General features: G+C 41.4%; 1 pseudogene; it reads right to left on the bottom strand.

Moving 5' to 3' along the window:
* Positions 1-15420: 15420 nt before the first annotated feature.
* On the bottom strand, positions 15421-17990 carry LOC119507745 (annotated as a pseudogene).
* Positions 17991-22088: the final 4098 nt, after the last annotated feature.

A 22088-nucleotide genomic window follows, 5' to 3' on the forward strand; every position in this document is an offset into this window, starting at 1 on the left:
CTGGGGTTAGAGTAGGGTAGGGGAAGGAGAGTTGAAAGGGGAGCAGAAAAGTTCTTACTTGCTTGTAACTGTCTTAAGATGGGTTTGTGGTCTATGGGCCTGGCAGATACTTAATATTGATAATCTCATCAGAGTTTTGGTTCTTTGGAGAACCCCATTGCTGGGGGCCTCTCACCTAAAGCTTCCTTGACCCAGGTAAGACATCTCCATGATGGCTGATTGCTTACTCCTTCTACAGCAATCTGGAAACATCATTAGCTTCTGTCCACTAGGGCCCGTTCACCCCTCCAGGAAATGTCAGTGGACAGAACCAAAGATGATCCCACATTAGTTCTTTCACATGTGACCAACTTCTGCCCACGGGAGACACTCATTTTTTTTCCTTGACAAACTCTCAGAGATTTGACTGTCCATTGCAGCCACTTATTCTTCAGCTTATTTATCAGCCCATTTTACTTTTAAGTGAGAGTCAGAGACTACCCATGTGCTTCCTAAACTGCAGTCCTGTTGAAATCGTGATCACTGTGCTTGAGATGAAGAGCAGACACCACTAATCTTCCAAACTGGGTGGGAAGCAGAGGATGCATAACACAGTTCTCTTCAGGGAAAACCTCTTATCACAAGTGCTCTGAGCCCAGATATTTTTATATCCTCTATGTAAATGAAAAGTCTAAGTGATGTCTCCCTAGTTTTTACCACCAACTCTGAAATTTCTGCATGGTAGTATAGAACAACTTGGATTATAAAATCTATCACTGTTATGCTTTAGTTGAAATGGAGACAGGAAGATTCCTTGTTTCTTCAGAAGCTGCATTGCCCCTTTTTGTAATCTGATTTTCACTAGAATCACCCTACCTGCCAGACATGATGGTTTATGTCTGAATCCTAATAGTATGATGGTTTAAGACTTTTTTTCTCAGGATTTCTTCAATTCCTATGAAAATAAGTGGATTTGATTGGTTAAGGAGAGGAAGGCTAGTTACTCTATCCACTCCCCAAGACACAGTTGGGGATCAGTACCTGTCTAAACAAGGCTCCATGTTACAATGAAGATATGTCAAATTGATTCTCCTTTCTTGCCCTTGGTGGAAGTACAGGACATGCTGAAGTTAAAGAGTATTAGGGGGGTTTCTCCCTAAATGACTTGTAACTAAGTATGGTATTATGCACCTCACATGTTAGGATCTAACAGACTTTGGAGAAATATTCAAAGTCTGTGTAAGCATAGAGCAAGTAGAAAATGATTTTCACCAACTCTTGCTCTTTTCGCCATCCCACCTTACAAATACATGCTGATTTTCCTTTGGGCTGATCTTTTCTTATATAAGGTAGTGGCCTTCATTTTGAAGTTTGGAATTCAATATGATACTTAACTTAGAAGTTATGTCCTGAAGAATGTGAAAGTTACATCAAATTACAGATTTATCTTGTTCAGTGTGATACATGGAGATGTGGTTGGCTGAAGCCAAAGCATCATAAAAAGTACACTTAGAAATAGGGCTTACATCTTTGACAATAATGTTGAGATATAGTTGAGATATAATTCTACTTCTAAGTTGGCCTTGTAGGTGGAGATTAATGAGGTTGTGTGTGTGTCTGTGTGTGTGTGTGTGCATGCACATGTCATTCACTCACCCAATCAGTACCAGTAGATTTTGCCAGAGATGGCAAAAAAAGTAGCTATAAGGGAAAAATAAGTGGACCATGGGAACAGATAACCTCATGCCCCGTTTTGCTGTACTAATTATTAGTGATCATAACATTCACTTTTTAAAAAAAGCTCAGGCAGTATGTTTACTTTTTTTTAAAACCATTTACCAAGAGTCTAAAGTCTAGGTTGTTAAGTTCTGTTTCTACCTATTCCTAGCCATATGACCCTAGGTAATTTGCCATCTCTCTGAGCCTCAGGTTTCTGCATCTATAAAATGCAAATAAACCTACCTACTGTGTGGGACTTTCATTTAAAGGATATACTGTTCATGAAATTGCTTTGTAAACTGCATAGTGAAACCCTGTTGGTACAAGGAACAGTTGAGGTTACTTGGGGTATAGAGATCTGGCACTGATTAACTTCAGGGTCTTGAATCAGGTTTTCAATTTCAATTCAAGCATATATCCTCTTACTGCATTGACACAGCACAATGTCAAGGGCAGATTTGACAATTATTTATTTAATTTGATTGATGTGGACTACCAAACTGGACTCTTCAGTCTGCAGAGTTATCTAGCCTGTAATGATCTGATATTGGCTGTCTCCATTCGTCAAACTAAGTGGATAATTAACAAAACAACATTTGACTTTTGATATATAGACAGTAATTGTGGCTCTTTCTCAATTAAAAATCTCATCCAAAGTCATGACTCTGTTCTCACATCCATGCAGATGATTTCCAAATTTGTTTGTACCTCCAGCTCTGAACTTTCTTAAATGCTATTTTATTTTTCCAACAGTTACCACGTGTGCCGGTTTGAATGTATTATATCCCCCAAAATGCCATTATCTTTGATGTAATCTTGTGTGGGCAGACCTATCAGTGTTGATTAGATTGTAATTCTCTGAGCGTTTCCATGGAGATGCGCCCCACCCAGCTGTGGGTGATGACTCTGACTGGATAGTTTCCTTGGAGGTGTGGCCCTGCCCATTCAGCATGGGCCTTGATTAGTTTGCTGGAGCACTATATAAGCTCAGACACAAGGAGCGAGTTTGCTACAGCCAAGAGGGGCACTTTGAAGAATGCACAGAAGCTGAGAGGGTAGCTGCAGATGAGAGACAGTTTGAAGATGGCCATTGAAAGCAGGCTCTTCTTCCGAAGAAGCTAAGAGAAGACAAACACCCCAAGAGCAACTAAGAGTGACATTTTTGAGGAATGGCAGCCTAGAGAGGAGTGTCCTGGAAGAAAGCCATTTTGAAACCAGAACTTTGGAGCAGATGCCAGCCACGTGCCTTACCAGCTAACAGAGGTTTTCCGGACACCATTGGCTATCCTCCAGTGAAGTTAACTGATTGTTGATGCATTACCTTGGACACTTTATGGACTTAAGACTGTAACTGTGTAACCAAATAACCCCCCCTTTTTAAAAGCCAATCCATTTCTGGTATTTTGCATGCCAGTAGCATTAGCAAACCAGAACACCAGGCATCTTCAATATCCTCTCCCACATGCATTTTCCCTCCCAAGTCTTCTCTCCTATAACCCTCATTTCTTCATCTGGGTCAGCCTGGCTCAAATTCTTAGGGTTCACTCTGATTCCTCCCTCCTCCACATTCAATCAGATGTCAAGTCTTAATCAATTATATCTATGAAATATCTTTGAAATCTTCCTCCTCTTCCTCTCTAATTCTATAGCCCTGCTATCCTGCTATCATCAAGGCCCAACCTATTCTTACAAAAAGTCCTGTAGTTGGCCTCTCTTTTCCAGTAATACCTCATTTCCACCCATCGGATATACTCATGCTCTCATCTTGGGTTTTCTCTGTTCAAAATCCCCTGGGGGAATTTCGCTGCCTAAGGAGTAAAGCTCATATTGTTCCACCTGGCATTCTCAGTTTACCAGGTCTCCTCCAAACTGCCTTTCCAGCTGTATCTTCTCCCACTCTCCTCCCTGAACACTTCTGGGCAATCCCTGGTTTCTGCACTGACTGCATGTCCTCCTGAACCCTGCCCAATGCTCATACAGGTCCTTCCTTTGTGAAATTCCCTTCCCTTATTTTAGTTCTCTAAACTCCACTCAAATGCCACTTCTTTACCGCTCTCTTTCATGCTCCTACTTGGAAAGAATCTCTCCTTAGTGTATACTTTATGGCATTTTAACAATATCTGCTCTACTTTCTCCCCTCTAGACTCTTAAGTTCCCCAGGGCAGGAATTTAGAGTCATCTCTGGATTCCACAGGGTCCACATGTCTTGCTTATAGTAGCTGCTCCCTAAAAAATTGTTGATAAATGTCTGTAGGGGAAGCAAGCTTTCCAATATATTTGTTACTTACTTTCTTGTGTGGGGGACAACTTATATGAATATTGTAAACTCATGTGCTGGAATATTTTCCTTTAAGAACATGCAATACACTACTGTAACTTCCTTCTCTCTGATGATGTTGATCCTTTATCAGTGGCATGTGGTATTAATTATACAGAAGAGGAAAGAAAATTCTGGAAAGTAGTTTACTGAAGAGGAAAGTGAACATGAAAACTGTAACTATAAAAGAAAGATAATATGTTTTCTGGGAATGACACCTGGAAAGGCCACAGTCCTCTAGGGCAGTGCAGTTTGTAAGAGGAAAAAAAGAGCTATGTTTGGAATTGTTTAGGAGAAATTTAACTTGTAAGAACTGTAGGATAAGCAAATCATCGTGAAAGTGGACCAGAATTTTCCTAGAATTCTGTAGCCCATTGGATTTGACAAAACTAAACAGGAAAAGTAAAATGGCTTTTGGACTGGAGAAAAGGACTAATGGAGACAAATTATAGTAATACTAACAGATTCACCCCGAAGAAAGATGAATTGTGTTTAAAAGACCATCATGTCATACAGATGGTGAATTGCTCTTGTTCCTCCCCACCTACCAAGCACATTGAAAGAGAATATGGGCAAACTAAAGTAGTGTATTTTGATGTAAGGGATAGAGTGAAGGATGGGATGAGACTCAGGGATGGAGGCAGGATTTCATTTGGACCCATTTCTTGGTAAGAAAATAAAATGAACATTTAGTGTTTTATTTTTAGGCTCATCAAAAGACCCTAAAGTCATCAAAATATCCCATACCAAGACTTAATCTGTGCCGGGAGAGTTGTGTTAGAGCATTCCGATGATGCAGTTGATGGGTGACTGAAGAGGATCCTGATATAGAACAATGCTCAATATATTACTTTATACACAGTAGCTGTTAGGTTAAAACATAGTATTGACCCTAAATATTTACAAAGGTTCAGCTATAAGTCTGCCTGAAGGAAAGGGGTGTGATATATACAGTGCCATCATAAGCTTCAGATTTTCTAGAACAGCCATGATTTTAAAATAACTTAGCTATTTTCAATGCATGTGGTGTGTAAATGTAAAGCTAAAGTTTTGTGACCAAGTTTACAAGTCAGAAGAAAAACTTTTTCAAATTTTTGTTTCAGAAAATATTCATATTGCAATTATGTGGCCTTTGAAGTCCATTCTCCTTGTGGGAATTGATTCTGTCATAACTGATTTTATTATCTTACAGAGATACCTAGTAAACTAAGATTGGGTTTGTTGTCCCTAATGGGGAAAAACTTAATTTCAGGGTCTCCTTCCCTTTTCTACCCTCCCCTTTTGTTAAATGAATGAATTCAGATTAAAAAGAAAATCAAAGCATAAAGGAAAAGAAAACATAAAAGGTCAGCATGCATATTAAGGGTGCCTCAATATCTCCTCCCCTTGCTCACTTTCAATTGACATGCAATTCACTGAAACTGTTCTTGTCAAGGTCAACTGTGCCTTCCCAGTTGCTAGGTCCATTGGCCATTTTTACTCCATATCTTACTTGACTTCTCAGCAGTATTTGACACCATTGACATTTCCTCTTCCTTGAACTACTTTATTTGTCGTTCAGGATACCTGTTTTCCTCCTACCTTGCTGGCTGATCTTCCTCACTCTCCTTTGTTGGATCACCCTCTTCTCTGTGGCCTCTAAACATCCCAGAGCATGCCTCAGACCTCTTCTCTCTCTACGCTTACTTCCATTTCCATGACTTGAAACCAGCCCCGTCCTCTTCCCAAATTCCTGATTTGTATAAGCAACTACCCCACATCTCCATCTGGATCGTACTACCTATCAAATTAATGTGCCCAAAGCACAAGTCTAATCCTATTCTCTAAAGCTGCTCCTTGATCAGATTAACCCAGGTGAGTAAATGGCAACTCCATTCTTGCAATGTCCCAGGCCAAAACTGTAGTCATATGTGACTTCTTTTCTCCATTCTCATCCCACATCCAATCCCTGAGCAAATCTAGTCAGCTTCACCTTGAAAATATATGCGAAAGTGACCATGTTTCACCTTCTCCTCTACCATCACCCTGCTTGTATCCTTGCTCTTCGTTCTGGTTTGCTAATGCTGCCAGAATGCAAAACACCAGAAATGGATTGGCATTTATAAAAGGGGGTTTATTTGGTTACACAGTTATAGTCTTAAGGCCATAAGTGTCCATCAACAAAGGGTACCTTCACTGGAGAAAGGCCATTGATATCCGGACAACCCGTTAGCTGAGAAGGCATGTGGCTGGCGTCTGTTCCAAAGTTCTGGTTTCAAAATGGCTTTCTCCCAGGAAGCCCCTCTCTCAGCTCCTGTGCATTCTTCAAAGTGTCCCTCTCGGCTGTACCAAGCTCGCTCCTTCTGTCTGAGCTTATATAGTGCTCCAGTAAACTAATCAAGGCCCATGCTGAAGGGGCGGGGCCATGCCTCCATGGAAATTATCCAGTGAAAGATCTTGCTCACAGTTGAGTGATCACATCTCCACGGAAACATCCAATCAAAAGTCTCCAACCCAATCAACACCAATAGGTTCCCTGCCCACAAAAGACTGCATCAAAGATAATGGCATTTTGGGGGACATAATACATCCAAACCAGCACACTCTTCTACAGCCTTTTCTCCACAAGTCAGCCAGAATTACTCTATACAAAGTAAGTCGGATCATGTCACTCCTCGACTGAAAATCCTCTCTGGCCCCCATCTCACTCAGTGTAAAAGCCAAGGTCCTTTCAAAGGCCTCTGGGACCCCACAGAGCCTGGATCCCCACTACTCCCCTGGCTTTACCTCTGATTGCCCTCTTCTGTCACTCTGCTCCCACCACATCAATCTCTGGAATGCTCTGGAACACTCCAGGCATGCAGCCTTCTCAAGACCTTTTTATTGTGTTTACTTCCTCTGTCTGGAACACTCTTGCTCCAGATATTTGCACAGTTCCTTTCTTCAATCAAGTCTTTGCCCTACTGTCCCATTCTCAGGGAGGCCTCTTCTGACCCATACCCAGCACACTCTGCCTCTTTTCTCTGCCTTATTTTTCTCTGCAACATTTATTATTATCTTGCATAGTATATGTATACATAATTTCACTTACCTGTTTATTGCCTCTCTCCCCTACCAGAATAGAAGCCCCATGAGGACATGTTTTTTTTTTCAGGTTTGTTTACTTGGGCTGTGTACTCCATGCCTGGCACATGCAAGGTACTCAATCAATATTTTTTTTAAATGAAAGTTTTTTTAAATGAATGAATGAATATTTGGAAAAGGAGAGGATCTTCTCTCCCTCAGGCATTTTGTATTGTCCCCTAGGACACACTGATCCTTTCTTGCATAGATTTAGTCATACTAAAATCAGTGGTTCTAGGTTCTTGATCCCACATTATAGATACTGCTGATATAAATGATCAACAAGAATTAAACCTGACAAAATTGGTTGAATGACTAAAGAAAAGAAATACATAATGATGCCTAATGTATACATCCAATCTTGTGACAGATATTGTGTTTACTATAGGTGTTGGAAAAGACATGTGGAACTACTGTGACATTCAATAGAAAAAACCACACAGGAGAGTATTCATTTGTGTGCTCACTGTATATCCCCAGAGTATTTATGCATAAAACTACTTATCTGTCTAACCCTTTAGACTGAGTTGCCTGTTGTTTACTTTTTAAATAAATTTTTATTTTGAAATAATTTCAAACTTATGGAGCAGTTGCAAAAATAATACAAAATCCATAAAGAGAACTCCACACACCCTCCACCCAGATACCCAAATCCACCAACTTTTAATATTTTTTCCACATTTGCTATATTGTTCTTTCCATCCATCCTTCTGTGCATCTGTCCATCCATCCATCCATCCATCCATTTTCTAATGAGAGTAGGCTGTATACATCATGCTTCACGTACTTTCCCTAAGAACAAGAATGTTCACTTATGTAACCACCTTAAGTACAGTTATCGAGTTCAAGAACTTTAACATTGATATAAAGTTTACAGTCTATATTACAATTTTTTCATATGTCCTAGTTATGTCATTTTGGCCTTTGCCCAATTCTTAATTCAGTTGTCTTTTGTTATTGAGTTGTAGGAGTTCTTTCTATATCCTTGAGATTAAATCCTTATCAGATTTATGGTTTACAAAGATTTTCTCCCATTCCATTGATTATCTTTTCACTTTCTTAGTAATGTCTTTTAATACACAAACATTTTTAATTTTGATGAAGTCCATTTTATCTGTTTTTTCTTTTGTTGCTCCTGCTTTTAGTGTAAAATCTAAGAATCCATTGCCAAACACAAGTTTCGAAGATATTTCCTTTTGTTTTCTTCTAAGAATTTTATACGTTTAGCTCTTATATGCAGGTTGTTAATCCATTTGGAGTTAATTTTTTTTTATATGGTATGAGGTAGGGGTCTGCTTTCATTCTTTTGCATGTGGATATTCAATTTATTATTATTATTTTTTGCACCATTTGTTGAAGAGGCTATTCTTTTCCATGGAGTAGACTTGCCACCATTGCCAAAAATCACTTGACCATAGATGTATGGGTTTATTTCTGCACTCTCAATTCAATTCTATTCATCTGTATGTCTGTCCTTGTGTGATTAACAGATTGTTTTGATTACCATAGCTGTGTAATAAGTTTTGATATCCAAAACTGTGAGTCCTCCAACTTTGATCCATTTCAAGATGTCTTTGGCTATTTGGGGTGCCTGCCTTTCCAAATGAATTTCATGGAAGGCTTTTCCATTTCTGCAAAGAAAGCTTTTGGAAATTTGATTGGGATTGTTTTAAATCTCGATTTTGTTGGCATCCATGAGCGTAGACTATCTTTTCATTTATTTGGGTCTTCTTTAATTTATTTCAGCAATGATTTACAGTTTTCTGTGTATAAGTCCTTTCTACCTTTGGTTAAATTTATTCCTAGATGTTTTATTCTTTTAGTTGCTATTCCCTGTTATTTTTTGTATATCAGATATTAATATATAAGGACATATAAGGTGGTAATAAATCATAGTATTAGCACATAGATTAATAGCACAAATATGTGTGTGTTGAATGACAGGTATGTATATTAAGTTTGCAAGGGCTTTAGAAAAAGGAAAGCTCAATATGGACTAAGTAAAAACATCACAAAATGAGGTCCCTTATCTCATTTATTTGCGAAGATAAACAACTCCAATCCAGGTAATTTCACTTAAAAAGAACAGCACCCAAACTCTTTGAAGCCTGAATTTGCCAGAATGCTTGCCTATATTGATCAGATGATAAGGATAACTCATTCAACTTCATATTATTGCTATGTAGATACAATCTTCACATCACATCTGTAATTATCCTCTCCCAGAACCAAACTAATACTGCTTTAAATGTTTTCAGCTGCTGAAAAAATAAGTTATTAAATGGTGTTCTAGTTTCCTAGGCTACTGGAAGAAGATACCATGAAATGGTTTGGCTTGAATAATGAGAATTTATTAGCTTACAGTTTTGAGGCTGGGAGGATGTCCAAATCGAGGCATCATGAAGGTGATGCTTTCTTCCCAAAGACCAGCTGCCAATGATCCTTGGCTTCTCTGTTACATGGCAAGGCACATGGTAGGGTCTGCTAGTCTCTCCCTTCTCTTCCAGGTTTTGTTGATTTCAGCTTCTTCCTTCTGAAGGTCTCTTTTTCTCTCTCTGTATTCATTCCGTTGATAAAAGTCCAATAATAAGATTAAGTCCCATCCTGAATGAAGTGGGACACACTTTAACTGAAGTAGCCTCATCAAAAGATCCTACTTAAAATGGGTTTACACCCACAGCAATGGATTAGATTTAAGAATATGTTTTTCTGGGGTACTAAAGTTTCAAACCACCACAAATGGGAAAGTAAAATGTCCTTGGGAAGAATAAAAAGGATGAAATCTTGTGTGTTTGTGTCTTTAGTAAAAATTTCCATTTTGCACCTCTGCCACAATATGTACCTTTGAGAAACTTTGTATGCATCTAGCATAAGAACATTAAACAATGTCTGAAAAATTGAAGAAGAAAAAAAGACCAGTTGTGAGATTCTTCTATATTTGCTTGAAGTCGTTCCTATAGATTTAATGTCTGTAATTTCTTCATCAGAAAAAGTCATCTGACTACCAACCACCCTGACCCTTCTTATTGCCTCTTAATAATAGCTGTAACTTGGTGTAACATGTCATTCTGGCAGATCATAAGTTTTATTAATAAAATATTTGCATGTTTCACTTATTTCGCCCTGCATCAAAACAATGAGAATCACAGCAAGGTGAAGATTTAGTTCTGGGCTCATTAATATTAATATCATAGCGGAGTCTTCCACTGAATATGTCATTATATGTGTGTTTTGTTGATGTACTTGTATGGTGCCGAGGAGGAGCGCTGCTCAGATATCCCTTTGAGAGGATTTGTTATGGGGAGCATAGTTGGTGCACAGCCTCTAGCCCAAGTACCTTCTTATCCACTGCCCGGGACTTCCCCCAACCTCTACATGGGGTCTCCTGCTTGCCCTAGCTGAGACATTTTCAGGGCTGCATTGCAATCCAAAGCTCTTCCTACCCAATCCTCCTTCCTACCCTTGTTCACAGGTGCACTGCCTGTGACATGTTACCTTTCCCTGCCTACTCTTGCTCTTTTCCCACCTTATCCTTTACATGTATGTCCCCTAATACATTTTTTGCACATTTAATTCCATTTTGGTGTCTGCTTTTCAGACACAGGTGGTATTGGGAATGGTCCAAGAAAACAGTTGATGAGATAAGATTTGGGGACTGGCTGTCACATTTTGGTTGGCAAGGAGAGTCCCATCCTGAATGGAATATAGGGCATGGATAGGCCCTGGCAGAGGTGGTGGCCCAATTGCTGAAGATTTCACCCATGGTGACTTAGGGGAAATGTCCAGATGGAGAGGAACACCTTAACCATTGTGATGATTCAGGCATTTGAAAGATATGGGGGGAATAATGCCTGCAATAAATGTGAGATTAGCTGATTATTCCTAGTTTTGATGCCCTGCAGGGGTGGGGCGGGCAGTTATAGAGAAATTTAGTGTAGTTAACAGATAGAGGCTTAGTGTGAGAGCCCCAGGGCTCAGACTGTTTGTAAAGAGGCCCTTATTCCCTGCAGTGGAAGAAAAGACATAGTTGAGGAGCAGACTCAGAACATATTCAGAGCTGGGGCACACGTTTAAATGTCCAGCTAAGGCAAGCCTATTATTGTAAATTCAGAGTACCTGACTGGGAAAACCTGGGTGTCTGAAATATGGGGTAGAGACATCTGGGTGGAGTTTCCTAAGGGCTGTGGCTCTGCAAATACCTGAATCCTTGAAACCGGCAGGGATGGCTTAACCTCCTAGTAACAGTTAGGGAAGTTCACACTGCAAGGCAACGGGTGCTCCCCTGCCCCCATCAGGAGTTTTCCCACCTCCTCCTCTGGCTGCCAGGCCTGTAACTTGGTTTATATCTCAATATAACCTGGCTTGGGGCCATGCTGGGCCTGATAAGGGAGAAAAAAATGTTATACCCTGAAGAATTAGCTGCATGGATTGGATTTTTAGGGGACTTTTTAACCAGGGCCAGATACAAGGCTGGATAAACAAGAATTCATTGACTTGGGGCGCTTTCTCATGAAATGGGATTTAATACTCTAGCAGGATCCCCAGGGGATGGTGCAAAATTGCTGCTAAGATGGCTTCTAGAAGCCTGAAGAAAGTGATGGCCCATGATGAAGAAAGTGGAAATGCTTGAGTTGCCCTGGCAGATAGCAGAGGAAGGAAAGTGGGCGTAATGGAGTGGATGCATTATGTGAGGCCGTAAGACCTGCTTGAGAATTGTGCTCTAAAGGAGGCCCCAGAGGACACATCCTTTACCAGGGCCAGCAGAAGTGTGCTATCACTAAGTTCAGTGATGGCTTTTCTCTGCAGGCCAGGGATGACAGTAGATGTGTTCAGAAAGCTGGACTCATTAACAGCCATGGAAACCCCTCCCAACCCTATCCCTACCCCACCAAGTAAGGAGGCCAGGAGGTGGTATTTCACTGCCTGAAGCTAGGAGGCCACAGTTACCAAAATGACCAGCAAGATTGGAGGGGCAGCCAAGGGTTGATTTTCAGGAAGTTGTGAAGGTGGTTAATATAGCATGACATCTCTGTAGACCTCTCTGGCAGCCAATAAGGCTGCTGCTAATCATCTACAATCAGAGGAAAAGAATGGAGAAGCAGATGAATGAAGCTGATGAACTAATACAAAGTCTTTGCAAATGTTTAGAAAATAGATAGATAAATGGATGGATGGGTAGATGGATAGATAGAATGATATGGCAAATGTGGCAAAATATTGAAGGATATGGATTTCATCATCTGGGTGTGGTGTATATTGGAGCTCTCTGTATGGCTTTTGTATTATTTTGCAACTGTCCTGTAAGTTAGAAATTATTTCAAAATAAAAAGTTAAAAAAAAAAAAAAGTCCTTGCTCTGTTCTTGTATCTTAACCATTTTTTAGAGTTGGAGCTCATTGACTGAAGGGTAGCTGGACCCCAAGGAAGAAGAATCCTGCAAAAACTGCAGCAAGAATATACTGTGATGATTCCCTTAGTCCTTCCCCAAAGGGACTAATGACCATTTCCTTGGGTGATTGTACACTGGAAAAGGAGGAACATGCAAACATTAGGAGGTCTATTATATATGGGATCTAAACTGACACCTGGAGTCCCAAAGCATCATCATGGCTCTCTTGTTAGAGTGGGGTCTGAGAGGACCAGAAAATAAATGGAATCCTGGCTAAAGTCTGGTGTACAGTGGGTCCACTATTGTCTGTGGATTCCCCAACCCCCCACCCCTCTCACCAAGTGGTTTATGTCTTCAGTGTCTGAGTACATTACCAGAATTAATATTTTTGGCAGTAGAAGTAATCCCCACATTGGGTCTTTGGCTGTGGAATGAGCACAATTATGATGGGGAATGTCAAGTGGAAGCCTCTGAAACTTCCCCCTTCCCCCCATTAGTCAAAAGACTAAATCAAAACTAATATCACATCTTGGGGGAGATGGTGGGGATTGAGGATTAGAGCTTCTATTAAAGACCTAAAGGATGCAAAGGTGTGGCTTTCCCTCAGATCTCCATTTACCTTCTGTGCTGGTTTGGATATATTATGTCCCCCAAAATGCCATTATCTTTGATGTAATCTTGTGTGGGCAGATGTATCAGTATTGATTAGATTGTAATTCTTTGAATGTTTCCATGGAGATGTGAACCACCCAACTGTGGGTGATGACTCTGATTGGATAATTTCCAGGGAGGTGTGGCCCCACCCATTCAAATTGGGTCTGAATTAAATTACTGGAGCACTGTATAAGCTCAGACAGAAGGAGCAAGCTTGCTACAGCCAAGAGGGACACTTTGAAGAACGCACTGGAACTGAGAGAGGAGCTTCAGCTTACAGAGACATTTTGGAGATGGCCTTTGAAAGCAGACTTCTGCTCCTGAGAAGCTAAGAGAGGACAAATGCCCCAAGAAGAACTAAGAGTAACATTTTTGAGGAGCTGAAGCCTAGAAAGGAACGTCCTGGGAGAAAGCCATTTTGAAAGCAGAACTCCAGAGCAGACACCAGCCACTAGCCTTCCCAGATAACAGAGGTTTTCCGGACACCATTGGCCATCCTCCAGTGAAGTTAACTGATTGTTGATGCATTACCTTGGACACTTTATGACCTTAAGATTGTAACTATGTAATCAAATAAACCTCCTTTATAAAAGCCAATCCATTTCTGGTGTTTTGCATTCCGGCAGCATTAGCAAACTAGAACAACTTCCAAAATTGGATGGTTACTGGAGAATGACTATAGTCTAGAACAAGCTAAACAAAGCAGTAGCCCAAATTGTTGCTGCTGTTCTGGTAGTGTTATCCTGGCTGAAGGAGATTGATAAGGCCTTATTATGTGGTCATTGATTTTGTGAAAACATTATTTTATGTTTCAATCAGAAAAGAGGATCAGAAATAGCTCATATTCATATGGAATGGACAAAAATATTCACTCACAGTTTTTTCCCAAGGCTATCTTAAGTTTCCTGTTCTGTCTCATAATATAATCTGAAAACATTTAGGCTAGCAACACTAAGGAGTGGCTTCACCACAATGGGTTGAAAATCTTCCCAATGGGTTAAACTGCAAGTGGTGCTTCCAGTCATCCACTATGTGTGGAAGGAGAAGTGGCTAATGGTCTTGTCAACTAATCAGAGGCCTGGAAGGCTAAGAACTGGAAGACTGGAGATAAGGGGGCCTGGTGTAAAGGCCTACAGAAGGACATACGTGAATGGATTTTGAAGATTTTTATATCATGTGTTAATATCCACTAGAAAGCATCCATCACAAAATACGCACTGATGTCTTCTAGCCTTAATCATTGGCCACCATGGAACTCGCTCAATGGGCACATGAGTGGAATGGCTATGGTGGCAGAGATGGAGGATACACATGGGTGCAAAAGCATGGGCTCCCATTTGCCAAGACTAGTATAGCCACTTCTTTATCTAAATGTCCAAACTGCCAGGAACAGAGACCAGCATTGAGCACTATTGTCCCGAATGGCACTATTGTCCTCCAGGGTTCCAGCCAGTTGGTGACAAGTCCAACAACATTGGGCCCCTTCTATCTTGGAGGGGTCAGCACTTAGTCTTGTAAGAGACCTTCCCTTGGAGCTTCAGCCAACACAGCTATCCAGGGGTTTCTGGAATGTCTGATCCACAGGCATGGAATTCCACATAACATAGCATGGGACCAGTAGACACACTTCACAGTGAAGGAATTACAGTATGTGATAAGACCATTGGATGCACTGGTCCCATCATGTACTGCACCATCTAGAAGGAATTGGCTCAAGAGATTGAGAACTGAAGGCCCAGCTGAAGTGGCATCTTGGATCCAATATTTTGCAAGGATGGAATGCCATCAGTACAGATGCATTATACACATCAAATTAGAGACCTTTGTATGGCACTGTGTCCCCAATAGGAAAAATACATAGGTCCTGGAACTAAGAGATGGAAGCAGAAATGGCTCAGTGACCCCCAAGGAGACTTTGTATTTCCCATCCCTACAAATCTCGGCTCTTAGGGTAATAGGTCCTGTATCTAAAGGGAGCAAACTTTTGTCACGGGACACATCAAGGATCTTGTTGAATGCAAACTATGGCTGCCCTCAGATAATTTGAACTCCTTGTTCTAGGGACTTGAAGGCAAAAGAAGGAAGTTGCCATCTTGGCAGAGGTAATTGTCCCTGATCAGCAGGTGTAGGTATGGCTGCTTTACAGGGTGAGTGTAAAATCACCAGGTAAACCACCAAGATTGCAGAGGTGATAGCTGAGGGTGAGGGGAATTTAGAATGAAGAGTGGAAGAGGGAGATGATGAGTACCATTTATGCCCTATTAGTCTCCTTCTTCTAAATTTTGCCTCAGAAATAAAGGTCCGTGAACTGGGAAGGGGCTGTTCCACCTACAGAGGACACTGGAAACAGAGACAGAAGCTGGGAGTGAGAAGAGTGAGATGCCATGGAGAAGTATTTTTTTGTGTTTCTTGTCCTTCTTTTTCTTCCAGCCTCCTTCTTGGTCTGATTCTGGGCAGGAGATGGGCTTTGTGTTGGGCTTTTAGCCTTTTTGACTGGTACTGCTGGTGACCAGTTTGTAGAGGGTGACTGAGACTGGACAGGGGTTGGAGGTGCTTGGGATTTTTTAGCTGCTGTCTCAGGAGATCCTGAGACAGATCAAGAAGATGAGACCCTCCTTACAGACGGAGGGCTTGGTGAGGCAGCCATTTTTGTCTTTTTGGGTTCCGGAGTTCTGGAGACTCTCTTAATGGGCCTAGTACTTGGAGATGAGGACTGCCTTCTTTGGGATGATGATGATGCCCGTCTTCCAATGGGGGGAGGGCTTGAGGTGGTCTGAAGACTCTAGGCTGTGGTGAGGGCGAATGCCCTTTGGTTGTGGAGATCGGGCCTCCGGGGTAGATCGACTCGGGGAAGACCCTTTTCCTATGCTTTGATGATAATGATGGTGAACGTCTTTTGGTGACAGGGGAGCTTCTTTCTTTGGGAGGTGGAGAATGGGGGACCCTACGTTTTGGTGGTGGAGATGGCGATGCCCTTCTTTTAGGATGGGGAGCGGGAGAAGCTGTTCTTCTTTTTGGAGGGTGAGAAGGAGAGTATCTCCTCTGTATTGGAGGAGAGAATCTTCTTGGGGAAGGTGAGCGCCGACGTGGTGGAGGAGAAGGAGTCCTTTGTTGTGGTGGTAGTGTGGGAGATCTGCGCAGCTGAGGAGGAGCTGGAGAAGGAGAACGTCGTCTTCTGGTTGGTGGTGGGGAGGGACTTCTCCTCCATCTATCACGAGGGGAGGTCTCTTTCTGGTGCTTTCGTGGTGATGGAGAGGCACTCTGGGAAGGAGAATGTTTCCACCTCCTGCCCACTTCGCCATTCTTCACATGGGACCTCTTGGGTCGCTCATTTTCTGAGGAGGAGGATCCGGAGTCAGATGAAGACTGCTGGTTTTGTCATCTGTACTGGCGTCTCTGCTGTACAGTGTCTGCAGCTGCCATTTTGCCACCTTTATCTTCTTCAGATTCAGGTAACTCTACTTTTCTAGGCTTGGGTGCTGGTGAAGGAGACTCTCTTTTCTCAGTACCTTTATGTTTTGTCACTTTACCTGAAGTTCTCCCTGGAGAGACAGAAACATGACTTTTTCTGGTACTGTTTGACTGCTGGGGTGTTGGGGAATGACGAGTTTTTGGCGGTGGAGTTGCTGGAGGTGAAGGTCGGTGACTTCGCCTTGGAGAACTCGCTGAAGGAGATAACCTACGAGTTTTTCAAGGGGGACTGGATGTCTTCTTGTGAGGCTTCTTTGGTGGTGACCGGGAACGAGATGAAGATGATGATGAGCTACTCCCAGACAAGGATGCTGATGAGCGCCTTCTTCGTCTCACTGGAGATCTACTCCTTCTGTGCCTTGGTGGAGGAGGCATTCGTCGCGGTGGAGTTCTTCTCTGAGGAGAAGGCTGCCTTCTTGGGCTTGGCCACCTTCTAGGTGAATATGATCTTGATCAGAATCTATGGCGCCGTCTAGGTTGAGTATGAGGTGGAGAGCGGGAACGCGTCCGGGACCTTGATTTGGAACGTGACAGAGATCTTGGTCGAGTCTTTTCCTTTTCTTTTTTTGGAATTTTTTTCTGGAGAAGGTTCTTTAGGCTCTGGTACAGGTTCAGGCTTGGGAACTTTCAGGATGTCGTTAGTAGAAGTGGCCTCTTGTACTGAAGGTTCTTTTACTTTTACTGAAGGTTCTGGGAACTCTGGAGTTTTCTCCTTTTCTGGAGCAGGGGAAGGATTCCGGCTCTTGGTTCTGTGATGGAGAGATTGAGTATGACTGCGCTTTCTTTCTCTCCTGACAGGGGAAGATCGTCTTCTCGGGGAAGCAGATCTGGATTTGCATCGTTTTGGGCTTCGAGACCTTTCCCTTTTTTCTCTGCTGCTTTCTTTTTCTTCCTTATCCCTCTTATCTTTGTCTTCATCTTGCTTTTTCATAGATGCCAATTTTTCCTGTTCAGTCTGTCTCTATTTTATTTCTTCTTTCTTCAGTTCTAGGAAAGCAGAAGGAATTCCACCAATGTTTTCTTGTGCACTTAACAGCAGGGGCCACAGTTCTCCCATAAGTCTCTAGCACTTTTTCCATTCAAAAACCCAGTCAGGTTGATTTGCATCATTTTGGAGTCTGGATTCTTCATTTCCAGCTGGTTGAATATAAACTCAATCACAACATCATCTTCAAATCCAGGGATTTCTGTTACTCGTTTTGTTATCCAAGGCTTTATAATCTCCATATTTACTTTGCTCATGTCCACCTTTTTTTTCTAGGCATTCTGCAAATTTCAGCTGCTTCGGTAGCTGCTTCTGTTTGTTGCTGAACCGATTATCCTGTTCTGCACTAGTTCCACAGAAGAATCCCGCATCCATCTTGCTGCCTCGCTCCTCCCTGTCTACTCTTGCTCCTTTTCCCTTTATCTTTCATTGGTGTTTCCCCCTATAAATCTCTTATATATCTAATCCTGTCTTGACATCTGCTTCTCAGAGACCTGAACTGACCAAAGTGTGTAGCCCTCAAAAGCAGCAATCAAAAAGGTGGACCAGTTGAGTACATGCTTTTCACTATGATAGCATTTGTATTTTTTCTTGTGTTTTGTTCCTGTCCCTAGTACCTCGAATTGCAAGACTCAGACTTGGAGTGCGTATTCCCATGTGATGCTCTTCCACACTGATGGCAACTTGCTAATTATTCCCAACCTGTTTCTGGTGGTCCTTCACTCTTCTCATTTCAAGTTTCAATCTATTTTTTTCCAATGCTCTCTGTGCTTTTTTTTTTGTCACAGAGTTTCATTTCCATTTTATAGTCTATAATGTTTCTCTACATTTTTTCAGAGTTCTTGCATACAGTTCAGCTATTTTTACTTGTCTTCAAGCCTTAAGCCTCTGATTAAGCAAATAAATGTTCAGAAATACGTAATTACTATAAATAATATAGCTTAGTAACTTTGAAAGAGGTGACTTACTTAACCTCACACGTTGTTGAAACTATAAGCTTAAATTTAAAATGACTAAGTAAGTAATCAGAAACTAATTCCATTCCTAAAAATAGCCACTGCCTATCTTTTGCTGTAGGTAGTGACAGGTAGGTGTATTTTTAGGTGATTGCTGCATCCTTTCTCATTCAGTTAGAATGATTATATGAAAACCTGACCCAGCTGATATCTGATGGACTTTGTATCTATAGTTGACAATTTATATTTTACATCTTTTTATAGATTGTTTTTTTTTTCTTATTTCATTTGAGATTCATTGAAGACTCTGAGTTAATTAAGGCAGGAGCCATTTTTTTCCTGCCAAAAACTGAAGTTTAAAAAGATTAGGTGATTTGTCCAAATCACATAATATTAGGTTTTTGAACCTTGAGTCATCTGACTCCAAATTCCATTTTCCTCCCAATACTTTTAAACAACTTCCCCTTCAAAGTAACATTCATGAAATTTACCAGGCAAAACACACAGTAAAGTCAAGACAAGAAGGGCCAATCCTTTTATTTATAATTTTCAGTGATTATCCATACCATTAAGAAAACAGTACCATGCCATTGACATTTCCCCATGGTAAGCAACCTGCATTAGATGGTCCACCATGTTGATGTTTCCTACTTTTAAAAATTAACATTAATTATCTAAAAAATAAACAAAAAATGGGAAAATGGGGAAAGAAGCAAATAACATTGACTTTCAAATCAATATTTCAAATGAAAAGAAATGATTTTCTACACGCATTTATGCTTATGTTCTGGTGTACGCAGCAGACCAGTGCTCAGCTTCATGCTATTTTTCTGAAGTCCCTTTATTTATTTTTCATTAATCTGTCTACCTTATGTGCCTGGCACTCAGTAATCTGCTCATCTCTAGCATGATCTATACTATAATCCATCACTTCACCCTCCATGCATTTTAATGAAGCAATTTTTGCCTCCTTTACATAACTGCTGTCCTGATTTCATACTACAATATAGCCATTCATTGTTGCATTCTTGAAAGCAAATCTTTAAAGGAATATGTCAAAACAGGATAGATACAGATTTCTTATTCTTTTTTTTCTTTTAAAGAGGGCTTTCTGAACTCAACAGCATTTTCATCATTTAGTTTTCAGTAGGTGCTCAGGTTTGGAAAGACATATTCCCTGGGCACCAATCCAAGGGGGATAGACACCTTTAGTCAGAATCCGCTGCCATAGCTGCTGGTTCCCTGTGTCCATTTCATGCCCTATCACTTAGCTGAGTGAGTGATTCCTGCCCTTCTGGTATAGTTTCCAGAGCTGCAGAATCATATAAGAACTGTGCAGCTGAAAGTGCTTGCTCGTTGTTGCTGCTTTGTTTCTGTCTTCCTGCCAGTTTTGTCTTGCTTCCCTGTTTCCTGGCCTTTAGCCTGGACTTGGACCTTCTGTCCTGCTCTGCCTGGGGTCTGCACATTCCAGGCTTGTGTTTGTCTGCCTGGCTTCTGACCTGTGCTCTCTGCATTTGGTCTGATTCACAGCCTTGCTCTGACCTTGGTGACCTGGATTATATCCCTCTCCTGTCTGTCCTTAGGGGACTGGGTCACTCATCTGTCTGGATTTCTACATCTTGCCTCAGCCTGTACCCATGGCTGGTCTTTTCCTTTCTTCTCAAACTTGCCTTATATTTTTGGATCATTCATTCATTCAACACCAATTATTTGAAGACCAATGTGCATTGTTGATATGAAGATGAATAAGACATCATCTCTGCCCATACACAATTCACTGACTAGAGGACAAAAAGGGGCAGATCCAGATTTTGTGGGAAGTTTATACAAATTTTGGAGCCCTCATTAAGTAAAAGAAAGTACAATTATGAATATCCCTTTAGGGAAAGGCCTTTTAAAGCTTCTGTGCGAGTAAGGGTATTGAAGTTTCACTAGCTTCATGGTGAATTCACCTAAGTGGATATACAATTTTTAAAAGGTGTCAAGTTCTGGGGTAGAAATTAGCAGTGAGTGTTAGGAAGGTACCAAGGAAAGGCAACTAACCCACACCTGGATGTCAGGGACAGCTATCTGAAGGAGGTTACTCTTGATCAGTTTTAAAGCCTGAATACTATTTAACTAGATGAAGGAGAGCGAAGAGGAGAAGGCAGAGCATTCCAAGCAGAGGGACCAACAAATAGGTGAGCACCATGACAGTGAGTCCTGGGAGCTGCCAGCAGCTCCTTTTTGCTAGAGTGTAAAGGACATAACAGGTAGAAGGGAGTGGTGAAACTAGAGAAGGAAGTTGGGGCTAATGCACAGAGAGCTTTTGTAACAAATTAAGGACCTGGGATTTTCTCTGTTGCTTAGATTTTTCTCTCAGAGAAACCACTCTGGCAGAAAAATAGGCGAGTATGGACATCAGCTAGGGGAAGTGGTGGTTGTTTGGGCAGGAGGTGATAGAGTTATGAATTAAAGTCAAAATAGCAGAAATACAGAGCAGAGATGGATTCAGGAATGTGTTAAAGATTAAATTTAGGGTTGATTAAGAGCAAAGGGAACCTCCAGGCTTTCTACCTTGGGTGAATGAATGGATTGTAGAACCATCAAATGTAAAAGGGACTACAGAAGAAATATGGTTTTGGGAAAGCGATATGTTTAGTTTTGGAGCACCTCATTGGAAGATGTTCTTTTAGCAAAACGATGTCTGAGTCTGGAGCTGGGGAAGAAATCTGGACAGAAGATTCAGATGCATCAGCACATTGGTAGTCCAGGGAGTTATGGAAAGAAAGATATGCAGGGGGCCAAGGGTGAGAACATGGGAACAGAGCTTGGGAAGTTGTCAGAATGAACAATAAGGGATATGTGAGGGGGACAAAAGAGTCCAGTGTTAAAGAAGGCAGAAGAGTAAAAAGTTCAAGATGCCAAATGCTACAGTCATGCAATAAAAAATTGAAAAATGTCCATTTGGTTTGTCAACAGGAAGTAATTGGAGATTAGGATGAGAATAGTTTGAGAGCAGTGATGGGGAATGTTCTAGTTTGCTAATGCTGCCGGAATGCAAAACACCAGAGATGGATTGGCTTTTATAAAAGGGGGTTTATTTGGTTACACAGTTACAGTCTTAAGGCCATAAAGTGTCCAAGGTAACACATCAGCAATCGGGTACCTTCACTGGAGGATGGCCAATGGCGCCTGGAAAACCTCTGTTAGCTGGGAAGGTATGTGGCTGGTGTCTACTCCAAAGTTATGGTTTCAAAATGGCTTTCTCCCAGGACATTCCTCTCTAGGCTGCAGTTCCTCAAAAATGTCACTTTTAGTTGCACTGAGGGGTATTTGTCTTGTCTTAACTTCTCCGGAGCAAGAGTCTGCTTACAGCGGCCATCTTCAAAATGTCTCTCATCTACTTCCTGTGCTGTCTTCAAAGTGTCCCTCTTGGCTGTGTCAAGCTTGCTCCTTCTGTCTGATCTTATATAGTGTGCCAGTAATTTAATTCAGACCCATCCAATGGGTGGGCCAACACCTCCATGGAAATTAT

The sequence above is a fragment of the Choloepus didactylus genome, chromosome 13 (assembly GCF_015220235.1).
Source record: "Choloepus didactylus isolate mChoDid1 chromosome 13, mChoDid1.pri, whole genome shotgun sequence".
Taxonomy (NCBI): Eukaryota; Metazoa; Chordata; class Mammalia; order Pilosa; family Megalonychidae; genus Choloepus; species Choloepus didactylus.